The 17,246-nt window shown below is 40.5% G+C and overlaps 1 protein-coding gene across 4 annotated transcripts in view; it reads left to right on the top strand.

Moving 5' to 3' along the window:
• The window catches only part of NFIA (nuclear factor I A), a 382,411-nt gene that overhangs the window by 248,833 nt on the left and 116,332 nt on the right, over positions 1-17,246 (top strand). The window lies entirely within an intron of this gene.

The following is a 17,246-nucleotide window of genomic DNA, read 5'->3' as shown; positions in this document are numbered from 1 at the left end:
GCTGCCCTAGTTATAGCACAGTCATAGACAAATAACAGTGCATCAGTGTGTGTGTATATATATATTTAACTCTTAGGACTTTTGAACACAATAAATATCACATTTTCTTGTAATTTTAGTAATAACAGTAATATGGAGAGTGTGTATATATGTGTGTGTGTGTGTGTGTGTGTGTGTGTGTGTGTGTGTGTATGTGTGTGTATCAGACCATACCTGTCATAGTAGCATTATAGGGAAATACATTCATTGAGCCCTCAATGGGATCTAAAACATAGTCTTAAAGAGTGAAAAGAAAATCCTTTTAAGCATAAGATTGGAGCACTAGCCATTTTATTCTGCCCTGAGTGCTGCAATTCTTACATTTAGTCCTCATTACCATCAGTGTTCCCAGGCCTGGGGGTTGTATGAGAAGGCCCACACAGTACAGAATCACCCCCAGCCTCTCCTCTTCCTTCTACTCCCTGCCTTTCCTTTTAAGGTCTTATATCCCAAAGCTTATCAGTTCCAAGTTTGATTAGAACTCTGGTCAGTCTAAGATTGCTTGGCTGCCAAATGAATTCTAAACCTGCCTTCAAGACTGCCAGAGAGTATGGCTGGACAGGGATTGAGTTTGCAGAGGGACCTGGACTTGTTTCCTGTGCCCGCTTAGGGGGTTGCTTAGCCAGTACCTGGCATCGTGAACATCCTTTGGCTCTCAAATGCTTTTTGATTCTGCACACTGCTGCGTAATCGCTCTGGGACTCACTCACACATGGCCTCATGCTGACGGAAACTGTTTGGCAAGAGTGGGTCTGGGCTGTGTCAGCTCGATCGTGGGTTCAGGCCAAACTAGTCAACTGTAGTCAGGAGACCCCTTTTTCTTAGAGATAATCTAGGTTTGTCAGGGTATATTTCACAAGATTGCCTTGACTGCTGGGGTAAGGATCCCCAGCTCAGGTTTCCTCACCTACACACCCTCCTGAAAGGCTTAACACTCAAGCCACATGCGGGAGTTGAAATCCCTCAGCATTGCCTTGCAAGGCTGCCCTCCTCCTTGTTCCCCCATGTGGGAAGAGAGAAGCACCCATTTCAGAACTGTGGTGGATGGTTTTTGCAGATGAGTGGACCTGGGGTGCATTCTGTATCCTTGAATAGAAATAAGTTAACTGGCGCATAAAGTGATTAAACACATGATATTGGCCCTGTTAGGAGTTCACTATGTCATATGATACAAAAATTTAGAGTAGCTAGCATTTATCAAGCACATACCATGTACCAGGCATTGTGCTGGGTACTTTGTAAACATTATCTCATTCAATCCTCCCATGGTTGGTGTTACCATCCCTTTTTATAGATGGAGTCTGCAATACTCCCAGAGGTTAAGCAACTTGCTCTTTTTCCTTTATTGTACTCAGCTAGCTCACTGCCGACCTTTTCATCAAAACCTCTCCTATAATTGCATTATAGAACTAAATGGCATCCAAGGATTCTGTGCTTTTATTGAATAATCAGTTCTTGTTGATTTGATACACTTTCAGCTTATTAATTTGTGCATTTAAAAAAAGGTTAAAACTATTTTCATGTAAACCAAAGCAAGTAAGATACTTAATTTTTTTTTTTTCCTGGATTGTTTTCAGGTGTGAGTTTGTTTTTAATTAACAGACTTTATTCTTTTTTAGGGCAGTTTTTTAGGTTTACAGTTTTAGGTTAACAGAAAGTACAGAAGTCCCATATACCCCTCCTCCCAAACAGTTTCCCCTATTGTTAATATCGTTTGTTAGTGTGGTACATTTGTTACAATTCATGAGCCAATATTGACACGTAATTATTAATTAAAGTCCACAGTTTACATTAGGGTTCATTCTTGTACATTCTGTGGGTTTTGACAAATGCATAGTGACAGGTAACTACTATTATGGTATCATACAGAATAGTTTTACTGCCCTAAATATCTCCCGTTCTCCACCTATTCATTACCTCCCACTCCCCACCACTGATCTTTTTACTCTCTCCATAGTTATGCCTTTTACTTAGATGTTTTTAATGGTTTCAGTGTCCTAGAATCTCTGACTCTTTTACAGATTTCTTAACCTTCTGTTATCGGTATCCCAGCCCCATCCAGTCCCCTGCAATTATACCCTAATTATGACTACTTATATGGACTGGAAATTTCACAGTCATCATTAATGATGGCTTGACTTGAGATTTTTCTCCCTTTCTGGATCTTTAGTATTTGATTTTTAAATTTGCTAATATAAATATTTACTTTCACTAGGTTTCCAGTTATTGTTTTTCATTTTCTTCCTTTTAAATGTAAGACAGGAGGGAGGTGCTCTTTCAGTATTTCCTCATGCGGATTCACTGAAATAACTGTGTGCTAAGTGTGTTGTTTTTAATAGTGTTACTACTGAGGTGGCAATGGTGGAGAAACTCAAGAGAAAGCTGCTGGCTTAGCCTGACAAACTCAGAGGTGAGGGATTAGGCAACAAGGATGCTTGCCATTGAATTATACTGATCAGATATATGAAGCTGTTGGAATCAGGGACTCCTGCTGGCCAACCGAAGCTTCAGTCTTCCATGAACTCCCCTCTCCTCCTTGCCTCCTGCCCACCACCTTTTAATTTTTTTTTTTTTTTTTTTTTCATTATCATCTAAAGTCCATGAAAGGCAAGAATGGAAAGTTCTGCTTCCATGGCAAAGAAAGTACTATAGCATAAAAATCTATATTTGTTCTCTTGCTACTTTCCCCCCCATGTGGTAGGACCATCTGAAAGTAGCTCAATTATTTATTGCCTTGTTCCAGGGGAGGAGGAAAAGACAGACCACTAGACGCTGTGCCAGAGAGAGAGAGGGGGAAGTATTCTCTGCTTTGGGGAAGGGGGTTTTACAAGTGTTAACAATGTGGTTCAGAATCACTAAAGTTGTTTTAGCATAATACTATGAGGAAAGAGACAAGAACCATCTGTTGAAATGGCTCTTACATGATGCTGCATTTTCAAACAAAGCCTTCTCAAGGCATTTTTAGCTTGGTCTCTTTCCCTTGAAGTTGCTACAAAGAGAAGCCCACTCTGCTAGCTGCTAAATGATGCTGCTTAGATAGCTCTCTCTGTCAGCACCCACTCTTTTGTTTATTTTACACCAGTGTTTCCCTCAAAGTATGAGCTCTAAGGCTGTCAAATATCACTCCTGGTATGAACCCAGAAAGTTCTCCTGAAAAATCCACTACTTCTGCCCATTTCCTTCCAAATTGCTGACTCTATTTTACTTGAACTTGGTGGAGTGACTTCGAAACCCTAACTACTTCACTGGGAAAGAGGAAAACCGCAAATACACACAGGCCATTGTGACTCTGGCCTGGTGGGCTCTAATTTTCTAGCGGCGGTTTGTACACCCAAGCCGGCTGCAAGGGTTAAGTAAACTTCGTGGCTAAGGATGACTTCATGGCCCTGGAATTTTGAAAAGCCAGGATTCTCAGTACACTGTGGCCAGCCTTAGAGTCTTTGGGTGTGAAAACCACTCTCAGTTACCCAGACTGATTTTTGGTTCCTGTTGCAGTGCTGCAGAATCTATTAAAATCCAGCAGCTGAATTGTCCTGGCTCTGCCACAAAGCTCAGCTGCTGGGTCGACTACAGGATTCCTGAGTTGTTTGTCAATGGAGAGTAGGAGTGAATGGAACCAGGCATATGCCTCAGCCTGGCATGAGGTGGCACCCTAGTGGCTGTTTTCTGCCTTAGAAATGTGAACTCTCTATATTTTCACACAGGAATTGTCATTAACATCCAAATTGCAGTTCATTTCTAAAGTTCTTTTTGAAGTCTCTAGGTCCTTGTTGCATCTTCAGGTACCCATATTCAGATGCTTAGATTTTCAGGCCAGTCATTTAGTAAGAACTATTGGCAGTATTCTAACCTGACATGGTGGAACTTCTAAGACAGAGTGAACTGCACTACAAGGCACAATAAGAAAATGAAACTCTCTGGTAGGAACAAGCCCAAACTTGAAAATACAAAATGTTCTTGCACAGAAGGACTAATGAGGAAATGGGTGTAAATGGAAATGGGTGAAAAGAAATTCCAGACACCGAGTCATTTGGGGTGCCATTTAAACATTTGCAGTACTTTAGATCTTAATTAAAGTGGGATAGATTTAAAACTTTCTTTCTAAATGAATGGCCTGTTGGTTTTCCTGTGTTAAGTAACACAATAGCTGTGATCATTGCATGGAAATTAATTTTTAAAATAGCTTATATTCTTAAGTAAGATCTTCTTTCAAAAGAAACCATTTGGGCTCGAGCATTAAAGGAAGAAACAAAGAGAATATAATAAAAAATAGATTGCAGCCCTAGCATGAACAGTCGCTGTGACCTTGCCTTTTGTTTGCCATTACACATTTCAATGGCAGTCTACTCAAACTATGTGCTCGATCAATATCCTATTAAAGCAGCACAAAAAGTCTCCATAAACTTAGTGGTTAGCTATGTTTATAAATGGAACTCGGCATAATTAGATGGTCAATAGCAGGCTCTACTAGTAATTTTAAAATGAACATCACACATTTTATATCTGTAGAAGTCAATGGTACCTCTTCTAGAGTGAGGGTAGAGTGTGGAGCAGACAAAAGAGTGGGTGGCCCTTTAAAAAAAATCATAATGTCTATTTCCAAATGTAGTTTTTAAAGGAAATCTAAGTTTTGGAAGAGAAAATTCTGATTGGCCCCTATATATTTTTATTTTCCCTATCTGAACCACCTTGTTCTGAGTATATTATGACTTTGCAAATGTTACATTTTCTAGTTTTAATCCAACCCCTCATAGAGAGGTAAAATAATAAATATTGCCATACTCTTAGGAAGAAAAATAACAGTCTGGCTGGCTTAATTTAGCCAGCTTCCTCTACTATAATTTAATAAATTTTCAAAATAAATATTGAAATTGAATTAGTTTAGGAGGATGTTTTGTTGTGTGATTTTTTTCCTTTTAATTTTCTTGACATATTTGGGGTGAATATTTGGGTAGTAAAGCTGGCAGCAAGTGCAATGTACTGGCAGTAATAGAAATTTTCATCAAACTACCCTTTCTTCTGAATCCTAGCTCACAGTATGGGTGGCCAAGCTTGATTTATCGTATCCTACCCTCCTCACCTAATGAAGCCATGTAAGGTGAGAGTGTCCCCACCCTTAGACTGACTCTGTCCTCAGCTGACTCAGCCCTACAAATTAAAAGGTGTATATACCTTGTGTTCGATATGTGCTCTGGCAGTTGTCATGGACCCCTGAGCTGTTGAAATTAGAACTATGGCAGGAATAAGCTTATGACATTAGTGTATCCTTTAGTCAATGCTCTGCATGAAGGTCTAGTCCTTTCTCTTACATGCATATACTCCTACAGTCTTCCTGGTTAGAGCTGGCAGTGAGAGTTCTCATGGCAGAATTTGGGGCCCTTTTGATCTCTGTTCTCAGCTGAAGCTTTTGCTAAATTTACCAGACTATGAATTCTCTTCTTATAAAGATTTGAACTGGGGAGAAGCACAACATACACCTTGATATACATACTAATGTGTTGTCGTGGTCTCTATTCGTATATTCATCTATTTTTAGGTCATTCGTTAGTTATGCTTCCTATGTGTCAAGTATAAAACCTATATTCAAGATGGCAGCATGGTATTGTAAAACAGTACAGGATATAGAGTTGGGGAGTCGAGCTTTTCAACTTATCAACTTTGGGCAATATTTAACCCCTCTTGGCTGTGTTTTCTTCTAGGTTACAATCATTTATTCATTTAGCAAATGTTCATGAAGTCCTAACTGTGTGCTGAGCCTAAGTCCAAGTACTGGAAATAGGAATACCTCTCAGGAGTGTAATGAGAGTTAAGTGACAGATAGCCTAGTGTCCGCCACAGAGTAGATGCTCAGCAGTGATAACCACCACAGTTATTGAACAGAGCCTCAGCCCCGATCTTTGTTCACTGTGTGCTCAGAGCCAATCGTGGAGCTGACCACTATCAGTAAATGTATTGAAAATGCATGTGTGTGTGCATGTATAAATTAAGAAGGGCCAATTTTAGAATTCGTGTTCTAACAACCAATTTATGAGAAGAACCACTCTAGTGACTCTTACGGAGTTAGTAATTCCAATAGAGTAAGAGCATGCCAGTATTAGACCTCATTCCTCTGTTTTAGGAAACCAGAAAATTTTTATTCCTCAAATTTTCAGCCATAGCCTGTGTTTCTGTATTATTCTAGAAATTGTTCTCCTAGGATATCTCATGGATAGAAGAATCTTTTAAAATTCTCAATCTAACACTGACACATTAGCAACTTTTTTAGTGGCAAACCACACCTGGGTTATCTGTACCAGCATTCTTAAAAGTCGTACTTAGTTTTACAGTATTTTTAAATTTTGCTTTCACTCATATTATGAGTCAAAATTCCCTATGAATGGCAGAAGCATGCTACAGGTCATTACTGACAATGTGGTTTGTTTGGGTTTTCTTGAGACAAAGTCTCACTCTGTTGTCCAGGCTGAAGTGTGGTGATACAATCATGGCTCCCTGCACCCTCCGCCTCCCAGGCCCCGGGGATCCTCCCACCTCAGCCTTCCCAGTAGCTGGGACCACAGGCACGCGTTGCCACACCCAACTATTTTTGTATTTTTTGCAGAGATAGGGTTTTGCCATGTTGCCCAGGCTTGTCTCAAACTCCTGGGCTCAAGAGATCTGCCTGCCTTGGCCTCCCAAAGTGCCTGGATTACAGGGATGAGCCAGTGTGCCCAGCTAATAATGTGCTTTTTAATAAACCTTTATTTATGCACTCATAAGCCTCAACTTTTTCATGGTGGATATTCATATCCAGTAGTAACACTGAAAAGCTAAAAGGGGTTTTTGTGACTTCCAGAAGCTTAGGAGAAATCCTATATTACCCTGCAGTAGGGCCACAAATATTATTGAGATTTGGCTGGAGTACATTATCATAGCTAACTCTTGCCGATTAGAAGGGCTGTTGGTATTGACCATCCTAGTGTGGCTAGAATGGGGCTGGTAGAGTCCACATTCAGCAAAACCACACGTAGGTCAAATACTGGAACTGAACTAATCCAGTCTGTGGTTAATATGAGTACATGTCAATACCCAGGATTTTTCACTAGGTGGAGGAGAAAAAAAATGAAAGTTATTGGTGGAAATATTGAAAACTATTTATTTTTTAGACAGCTGGATTAGTCAGTTGTTGGGATAGGACCCTGTTGATACAGTTTGGTTTCCTAACAGCTAATGGTCAAATAGCCCCAGTGCCTTATTGGTTGTGGGGCTTATGTTTAGCTTAGCCCTTCCCTGGTTTATAAATCACTGTGGGGAAAAGATCTCTTAGGCCATCAAATCCTGCCCCTGTCAGAGAAGACTTAATCCCATGACTGAGGCTGTATCAGATATTAAACGGGTACCACATTTGACCTCAACCAAAAGCTAAGATATGATGATACTCTAAAATGCAGAAAATCAATTTCGGTCCCCAAGGCAGAAGGCACTAATGCAGATCAGTCAGCATTGCTAACCCCTCTGTGGACTGCTCTGTTAGACCAGGTGGCAGGGCCCTTCATCCAGTGGAACTCTTGCTGATGCTTGTAAGGTTTAAGACCTGCAAAAGCAGAGAGGCGAGAAGGAGAATGATGAGATAGAAGTTTTGCCACATAACTGTAGGCGATAATTACTCTTCTATTTAAACTTGTTGAATTTATCTCCCTCATAACTGATGACAAAGGAAAGACAGCAGCACTAGAAATGTGGATTTCACTCGTTTCTCTGAACAGATATCTAGGAAATGCCTACATTCAAGCCCTTCCTCTGTCACTTACTTAGTTGCGTGATCTTGACCATGTTACTTAACCTACAGCGTAGTTTCTCATTTCTAAATGAGAATAGTATAAATACATATTCCATAGGGATAATGCAAAGATTAAATGAGTTGATTCAGGTAAAATACCTAGCACATTGCCTGGCATGTAATAAATGTTCAATAAATATTAGTTCTTAGCTATTTTTCATTAACAAGCTCATGTAATTTTAGTTTAGCTCAGTAAACATTTGGTGCATATGTGTAATATATGAAGCACCCTGCACTGTGTACTGAGAATACAAAAATAAGTAGGAGACAGACTTTTCCTCTGTAGAGTACATATCTAAGTTTCTCGAGATCTAAGACTGAGCTTATTTTATGGCAATAAAATGCCTGAATACACTTAATTTACCAATTAAACTTACAGTAATTATCTGTCAAAGATAAATTATCTTCCTGATTTGGAATGGGGTGGGAAAATGTATCGGTGAATTTTCCTATTTTAATGAAACAAAGATTTTTTGAAAAATAAAAATTCCTCTATTCACCTCCCTTTTCTCCTTCTGCCACCACATATGTATTCCTTAACATGTGTCCACAAGACAGGGATGTGTGAAAATAAGGCTCTGTCTGTGTTAGCGGATGCCTTTCATGGGGTTAAAAAATATTCTACTGGCTTTTGGCACCTAATACTACATTTCATAAAAAGCATTGCTTAAATCTTTTAATAGCAGGCAAGTTCATTTTCACATAGAGGGAAATCCTTGTTTTAGTTCAATGCCTTTTTCAAATGTTCCTGTTTGGATAAACCATACTCTTAGCCTGCATTTGGTCAGACCTTTTAGAAAGGAAAAGTGGAAAACAGGAGATCAGCACAGGGTTTACAGACCAGAAATCTGCTTGGCAAAGGAGTTGCTGAAGACTGTGGCATAGAAGCTGCAGAGAAAGTACCTTTATGATTGATTTCCATTCAAGTCAGACTGACTGCAGTGTGGTCATTTTTCTAACCCATAACTGCTCACACTGCAGCAGTCTGCTATCTGCAGGGTGTCTGAATTATAGCAGTCTATGTTCGTGTTACCTCTTACACAAATTACTTACACTGGTTTCTTTTTCCATGCAAATTCATCAGTTTTACAGCCTCTCGTAGCCAGTCAGGAAACTCTGGCAGAGAGCACAAATTGATAAAATGAGTTAATTTTTACTATACTTATTTTTTTTTCTTTCTAAAAGCCCTTTCTCATAGGCAGTGTTCAGGAGGCATATTACGGTAAAAGGGAGATAACAAAGGAGTTGAATTTTCTTGCCATAAATTACTTTCCAAGTTAATTCCCTTTAACGATGATTCCAGATTTGCTTGAGTTTTCATAGCATTGTGCGTTTTACAACTGTGCCTTTGATAGAAAGAAGAACAAGTATTTTCCCATGTTCAGTCCCTTTGTGCCAGTGACATGAACTTTCTTACAAGATCTTTGCCACTGGAATGCAAAACAACACTAAATTGTGCTGGGTCCGTAGAACTGTGTGCTGCTATTGGACTTTTTCCCCCCAGTCTTAAAGTGCAAGTTCCCAAAGTCTCACTGAGTGTTTCAGATCATGTAATCAGAAGAAAAATGTATCTCCATTTTTTCATAGTTATAAGTTGGAAATTGAGTTGGGTTACTTATTGCCATTCTTTCATACGGCCACACGGATTTGAAGAAGGGGCAATAATGGTCAGTCTCTGAAATGTAAGCCCCACAAGGGCAGGGGTTTTTTGTATCTTGTCCACTGATGTTTCTCAAGCATCTGAAATGATACCTGGCTCACTAAAAGTGCTCCATAAATATTGTTGAATTCCACTGAATACAGCCTCTCCGAGGATATGTACTATTAACCATAGGTTGGACAAACTAGTCATTTCGTTAATGCTCCCTGCTGGCTTCTGTTGAACAAGTTGGAAACTTAGCACACTGTACTCTCTCAGGCAGAGTAGCTCAAAAATTTGTATAGAAATTTTTTCCATCATCCTCTCTTTCCAACAATGCAAGCCTGAGCAGCTTGTCTCTGGTGGATGGCAGAAGTTCAATAACCACAACCTTATCCAACTACTAATGTGTACAGAAGAGCAGGTCATTAAGAGGGTTGGCTACTAAAATAACCCCTTTCTTCCAGTAGCCTACATTAATATAATGATTCCTTAATAGCAAACCATTTATTAAGAAATGACACAAAGACTACATACTACTTATGACAGGAAAGAGGCGGGGGTAGAGGATGAATGACTTGGAAATAGTATCTGAAGAGACAATTTCCAAAAGTTAACCTTTTGAGAAAAACTCCTCGATAGAGCAAAATACTTCAGATTCATTAATTACAATTCTACTTAAGAAAATTGAGGAGCCCCTCCACACGATTTATACGTATTTATAGAATTCTGAGTTTCATTTGGTATTATTTAAAGTTTAGAGGGGGCAAATAGGGAGGGTAATTATTCACTCTCCTTAATTCAAAGCGTATTTATTGATGATCAACTGTGTACACAACACTGTGGTCAAAGGGAGTTCTAGGATCTGTCAGATTAAAGGTCATGTGTATTACCTCTGACTTCATGACCTGGGAGAGTTATTTAACCTCTTTGTGCCTCCGTTCCTTCCTGGTGGTATGGTGAGGATCGGGATTCCCCAGCACTCAGGCTGCAGACTAGTACCAGTCAGTGGCCTGTTAGAAACCGGACTGCACAGCAGAAGGGGAGCGGCCGGTGAGTGAGCACTACTCCCTGAGCTCTGCCTCCTGTTAGATCGGTGGTAGTGTTAGATTCTCATAGGAACGCAAACCCTATTGTGAACTGCACATGCAAAGGATCTAGGCTGCAGGCTCCTTATGAGAGTCTAATTTGCCTGATGATCTGAGGGGGAACAGTTTCGCTCCGAAATCACCCCCCTACTCTGATCCATGGCAACGTTGTTTTCTATGAAACCGGTCCCTGGTGCCAAAAAGGTTGGGGACTTCTAGTGAGGATCAAATGGGATGATGTGCTTAAAACCCTTAGCCCAACTTCTGGTTCATAAATGATGCCTAATAAGTAAATCATGATGGTGATGGTGGCAGCAGTGGCTAGTGGTGGTGGCAGCTCATTTTTGCCATAATTGTTACTAGAATTATGGGGCCCAAAGAGTTTCAGCAACTTAATCAGGTAAACAGGTGGTTATTGGCAGGACTGGGAATCTAGACAATCTCTCCCCATCCTGGACTAGCGTTTTTTATGCCCCATGATATCTCTTTATAACCTTCAAAAGGCATCTCAACCTAGATAGGGAGAAAATGTTACATATGAGACAAAGAATGGTAAAGCCTAGAGTCAATTACAAATGGAGCAAAACTGGATTTCACAATAAATGGAACAGAGAGGCAGTGCTGTGCTTGATCCAGTCCTGCCCTAACATCTCCACGTTTGATTGGCAGTGGCTGCATCATTTCTGTAGCACACCAGAAGGCAGTTAGTCTTTAACCTCAGAAACCCAATGTGATAACCTGGGTAGCCCAGAATTTATGTGAAATTGGACAAAGCATTTAACCCTCCACAACTTTTATTAGTTTCTTAATTTTTCAAAAGAAGGACTTAATGCCATTATTAGTTAAAAAGTATACTACGTTACACATATCTTATTGCTATTTTATATTTGTTAGAAGAATATGATAATTTATTTATGTCCTTTCAAGTGCACAGTTGGGAACAGGTCTTTTAGACCTGTTTGCTCTCCTGGAGGAGTTGTCAAATATCTATTGTAAAAATTATATTTTCTTTCCCAACAGCAGAGTCTTGGCCTCCATTCCCTTCTGCTGGGACACTTGAATCAATCTTCTGATTTCCCCACCTCCAGAATCTTAGCCCCCTTCCAAGCATTCTGAATATGGTTTCTGTGTTAGTCTGTTCTCCTGCTGCTATGAAGAAGTACCCAAGACTGGGTAATTTGCAAACAAAAGAGGTTTAATTGACTCACAGTTCTACATGGCTGGCAAGGTCTCAGGAAACTTATAATCATGGCAGAAGGCACCTCTTCACAGGGCAGCAGGAGAGAATGGGTCCTGAGTAAAGGGGGAAGCCCCTTATAGAACCATGAGATCTCGTGGGAACTCACTCACTATCACGAGAACAGCATGGGGGAAATTGCCCCCATGATTCAATTATCTCCACCTGGTCCCACCCTTGACATGTGGAAATTACAATTCAAGGAGAGATTTGGGTGGAGACACAGAGCCAAACCGTATCACTTGCCTTATGAATGTTCCCAGGTCCGCAGTGATCTTATCACTTCCCTATTCAGAAACTGTCCTGGATCCCACAGATCACTCACTTTACTAATTTTTTTGTTTTTGTTTTTGTTTTTGTTTTTGAGACAAAGTCTTGCTCTGTCTCCCAGGCTGGAGTGTAGTGGTACGATCTTGGTTCACTGCAAGCCCCACCTCCCGGGTTCACACCATTCTCCTGCCTCAGCCTCCCAGGTAGCTGGGACTACAGGTGCCCGCCACCATGCCTGCCTTATTTTTTGTATTTTTAGTAGAGACAGAGTTTCACCGTGTTAGCCAGGATGGTCTCAATCTCCTGACCTTGTGATCCGCCTGCCTGGGCCTCCCAAAGTGCTGGGATCACAGGTGTGAGCCACCGCACCCAGCCCACTTTACTTCTTATCTCCCAACTTACGCACATACTTTGTCCTTTGCCAAGAAAGCCTTTCCTGTCTCCTGTGCCTCTTTAAATCTGAACCATCCTTAAAGGCTCAGTTTAAGTGCCCACTCTTCCTGGAATCAAACCTTTTTCTGATCTCACAAGCCAATGGGATCTGTGACTCCTTTGAACTTTCCTAGCACATTCATAACATTTTTCCTATGAAATTTAGCATGTTCGGCATTGCATTAGATATTAAGGTATTATTTTAGTATTCCACTTAGGTTGTAAACCTTTTGGGGACAGAGACACTGTGTACCTTTTTATTATTTCAAGTTTAAGGCAAGTACTATATGTGAGAGTCATTGTGGTGCGGTAAGAAAAGCCCAGGTTTTGAGGTCAGCGTCCTTACATTTTAACCCTGACTCTCTCTTTTTGTCTTTCTGTAATCGAGGACAAGTTATTTAATGTCACTCCAAGCCTTCGTTCTCCTCATCTAGAAAATACACTTTTAAGTTTGAGAATGAAATTAAGTACAGTAAATAAAGTGCTTATCAAAACGTGGCATGATGGGTGCTCCAAAAGGCCTGCCTAAAGCCCACCTCTTGAGTTCTTCATGACCTGTCAAAAGCTCTTTCTGTTCTCCAGATTAGAGATACTGAGAATACCCAACCCATTGCAGGGATACTTTGACAGGGACTGCTCCCCTCAGGTGCGAAGCTTTCTCTTTGGCTGTGACAGTGTCACTGAGTCAGAATCCAATCCGATAAGCCAGCTGTCCATGTGATACATACCTACAGGCAGTTGCAGGGGGATGTTCCTTGATAAGACTCTTGAAGAAGGCAGAGTTTGGGTCTGTGAATTACTAGGATGATTTAACTCAGGTTGTGAAACCCATTCTCATTTCAGAAACTTAGTGATGTTTTAAGACACGCATAACCACTTTGCCAAGCTCTCAAGTTGCTCATCAGAAGTCAGATAGACACTTTTGGGAAGTGCCAGGCCACCTGGTGCCATTTGCACATTACAATTACAGTATACTTAAGTGGTTCACATATATGGCCAAGCTAAGCGCGTTTATGTGGACTTAATTATTTTTTAATATCTGGAAGGTGGGCACACCATGTTTATACAGGCTTTTTTTTTCTTCCCCTATTCTGGCTCTCTTGACATTTAAAAAAGATAAGACAAAAGACGTTTTTCTAGGATAGATAAAGTATTAAATATAAGTGCAGCTGGATGTTCACCATGAGCTAGGAGGCCTCTTCTCTCTGTCTGATCCAGTCCCTCACATTCACACTTTGCTGTGTTCCTCTCCTTCCAAAAGCAAGGGAGTGAGGGCCAGACAGTGTCCACCATGCTCAGGAATGAAACGACTTCTCCACCCAGTTGAGGCCTCATCTCCCTTTTGACATTTGTGAAAAACGTCTAAATCCAGACCTGTGACACTGATTAGCCTTGTAACTCTTCTTCAGCTAATGAGAGGTGTGGATCTCTAATCTCCAGGAAGGCACAAAGCATTAAGCACCTACTGTATGTCAGCCTGCTGGGAGTGAGGGTGAGTGATCTAGGCTCATATTTGAGTAATCTCCCTCGCCTCTCCTCCACAGCCTATTTCATACTTAAAATACCACGAAATTAAAGGGGAAATTATGCAAATAAATTTAATATAAAAAGCGAATTAGGGGATGACTGTCAGAATTATTAATTAGAACCCTGTTTACACTTATTGTCAAGCCTCACCATTTTTTTTAAATGAAAGGCTCTTCCTCCCTTAGAGCCTGTTACTGAGAGATGTGTTTGAATTTCAGAAAGTAGATGTGAATTTCAGTCTTCCATTTTTTTCAGCAGTGACTGTTTTTATATACTGACAGTTGGGATTAGGGTTTATTCATTGCTATTAATCAAATAACTATTTATTCTTAGAAATTCTTATATTCCCTCATACCGCCTCTTGATTCCATAGTTCCATTATGGCACCTCAATTCACCTGGTTTCCCAAGTGCTAATCCTGGGAGTTATCCCAAACTCCCCTGTTCCCATTATTACGACAGTCAAGAAGTCAGCATGGCTTTTTTTTATTTATTTGTTTTCCAAGATTTTTATTCAAGATGGGGTCTCACTGCATTGCCCAGGCTGGAGTTGTAGTGGCATGATCATCGTTAACTGCAGCCTCAAACTCCTGGGCTCAAGTGATCCTCCCGCCTCAGCCTCCTAAGTAGCTGGGACTACAGGCACGTGTCGCTACACCTAGCTAATTTAATTTAAAAAAACTTTGTGTGCGTGGAGACACAGTCTTACTATGTTGCTCAGGCTGGTTTTGAACTTTTGGTCTTAAGCAATCCTCCCACCTCAGCTTCCCAAAGTGCTGTGATTACAGGTGTGAGCCACCACACATGTGCCCAGCCAGTCAGTACTCCTGAATAACTTACATCAGGCTCCTCCTTTCCATCCTTTGAGTTTAGACCCCATCCCCACTATACCTTGCATAAATGCCCCAGTGGACTCTCTGGTTTGCCGATGATATTCTTCAAGCGCCCCTCACCCTTTCCTCTCCATGCCTACGCTCATGACAGACTGATCTTTCTAGGTGATAAATGCAAATTTGATGATAGCATTCCCGTACCTTTCTGGTTCTTCTTTCACTATTGAATATAACTCAGTGCAGCAACCCATTCCATTGACCAGTGTTTACTGACTGCCTCCTGGTGTCAGGGACTATATTAGATGCTGACAGTATAATCTCCAGTTATAGTGGGGTAAGGTAAATGCTTTAATAGCTTATAAACTTGGCAATCTGCTGACTTCAAATTTATGTTCCTTAAAGAAACCTGCCAGATCCCACCGGCACGTGTTGGCTCATGCTTGTAATACCAGTGCTTTGGGAGGCAAAGGCAGGAGGATTGCTTTAGACTAGAAGTTCAATATCAGCCTGGGCAGTATGGTAAGACCCCATCTCTACCAAAGAAACTTTTTACAAATTAGTTGGGTGTGACATAGCACACCTGTGGTCCCAGCTATTCGGGAGGCTGGGGCAGGAAGACTGCTTGAGCCCAGGAGCTGGAGGCTACAGTAAGCTTTGACCACACCTCTGCATCTGCACTTAGCCTGTGTGACAAAGTGAGCTCTTGTCTCTAAAACAAAAGAAAGAAAAACCTACCAGATCCTTCATAATCTGACCTTAACCATCCTTCCTCTTTCCCGTGTATTCTACACTATGTCATCATACCAAGCTCTCAGAAATCCAGTCAACATTTTCTGCTGTCTTACCTCGATGCTGTCTCCTCTGCCTAGAAGTCATCCATCCCTTTCAGTTGCATGATTCCTCCTTGTCCTTTTCACATTGTTTCCAGGCTTCACATTTTCTGAGGCCATTCCTTGAACTTCTTATCCCCAGGCTGGGTTAAATAACCCCCTTCTTTTCAGCCACTTCAATTTAGGAATGCAGATGGTCCCCAGTTTACAATGATTCCACTTAAAATGTTCAGCTTTACGATGGTGGGAAAGTGACGTGTGTTCAGTAGAAATCATACTTCAAGTAGCCATACAATTACTCTGTTTTTCACGTTCAGTACAATATTCAATCAGTTACGTGAGATATTCAACACTTCGTTATAAAATAGGAGTATTAACTGCATTTTCAACTGATGATATTTTTAACTTACGATGAGTTTATCAGGGCATAGCCTCATTGTAAGTTGAGCGCCTGTAGTCCTATCAAATGGCTTCTCAGACTTTTAAAAAATTTATCTGTCAGACTTTCCTTTCCGTTGAGGGGTAGGGACCACGTCTTTCATCTGAGTGCCTTCCTCACTCAGCATAGTTCTTGGCAGTCGCAGGCTCTCAGTAAGCATTCATTGGATGAATAAATGTCTCTGAATAAATGTCTCTGGTTCATGATGCCTCTTATTATTATTTCTTCTGATGGATACTAACCTGTAATTTATTTATTCCAGTATCAAATTATGTGGGCTTAGCTCTCAAACCAGTGCCTCAATATAGTATCTGTTGTTCCTGCTTTTACGTAATCTTTCAGAAAGATTTTTGCACTGATAATTTACACCACTAATTTCACGGAGTTGTTTTATAAAATTGGTACTTGTTATTTGTCCATTGGAAAACATTTATTAAACTACTGTCAAAAAGGTATCCCGGCTGAAGGATAGAAAATACAAGGAATCAGTCTCACACAAGTGCCATTTCTGAAAATCACAAATAATCAAAATTAAATCAAAGATCAGAAAATTATTTTATAAAAGGCCAGCTAATAAATACGTTAGGCTTTGTGGGCCATATGGTCTCTGTTGCAGCTCCTTGTCTCTGATGGTGTAGTGTGGCAGCAGCCATAGACAACGTAGAAATGAAAGACCATGGCTCTGCGCCAGTAAAACTTTATTCATAAAAACTATGGGCCTGCCTTAAATTACAAGGTTGGACAAATATTCAGTTAAGATGTATGCAAGATGGAGAGGTGATTCAGAGTAAAGAGAAACCACACATTTCATATTATAAGAAACTGGGAATGGGCAGCTTAGAAAGATGACTTTGTTCTCACCAAAGTTCAAAACAGAATTCCAAAATACCGATGAGTAGAAGCTATCAGGATCAGATAAAGTTAGACAAGCCTAAGGAGTGTTTTGGCTGGTCATTCCAGAAAAGTTTAAGACCAAAATGTGGGGGAAGTATTTTTGTTAAAAGCATCCAAGGATGTTGCAGCCTCGGTGACAATTTACTATTACATAAAGAGAAAAGATGAAAAATGTATTAGAAAAAATATGCCTTTCCCGTATA

The sequence above is a fragment of the Rhinopithecus roxellana genome, chromosome 12 (assembly GCF_007565055.1).
Source record: "Rhinopithecus roxellana isolate Shanxi Qingling chromosome 12, ASM756505v1, whole genome shotgun sequence".
NCBI lineage: Eukaryota > Metazoa > Chordata > Mammalia > Primates > Cercopithecidae > Rhinopithecus > Rhinopithecus roxellana.
This window is presented reverse-complemented; position numbering and strand designations above follow the sequence as displayed.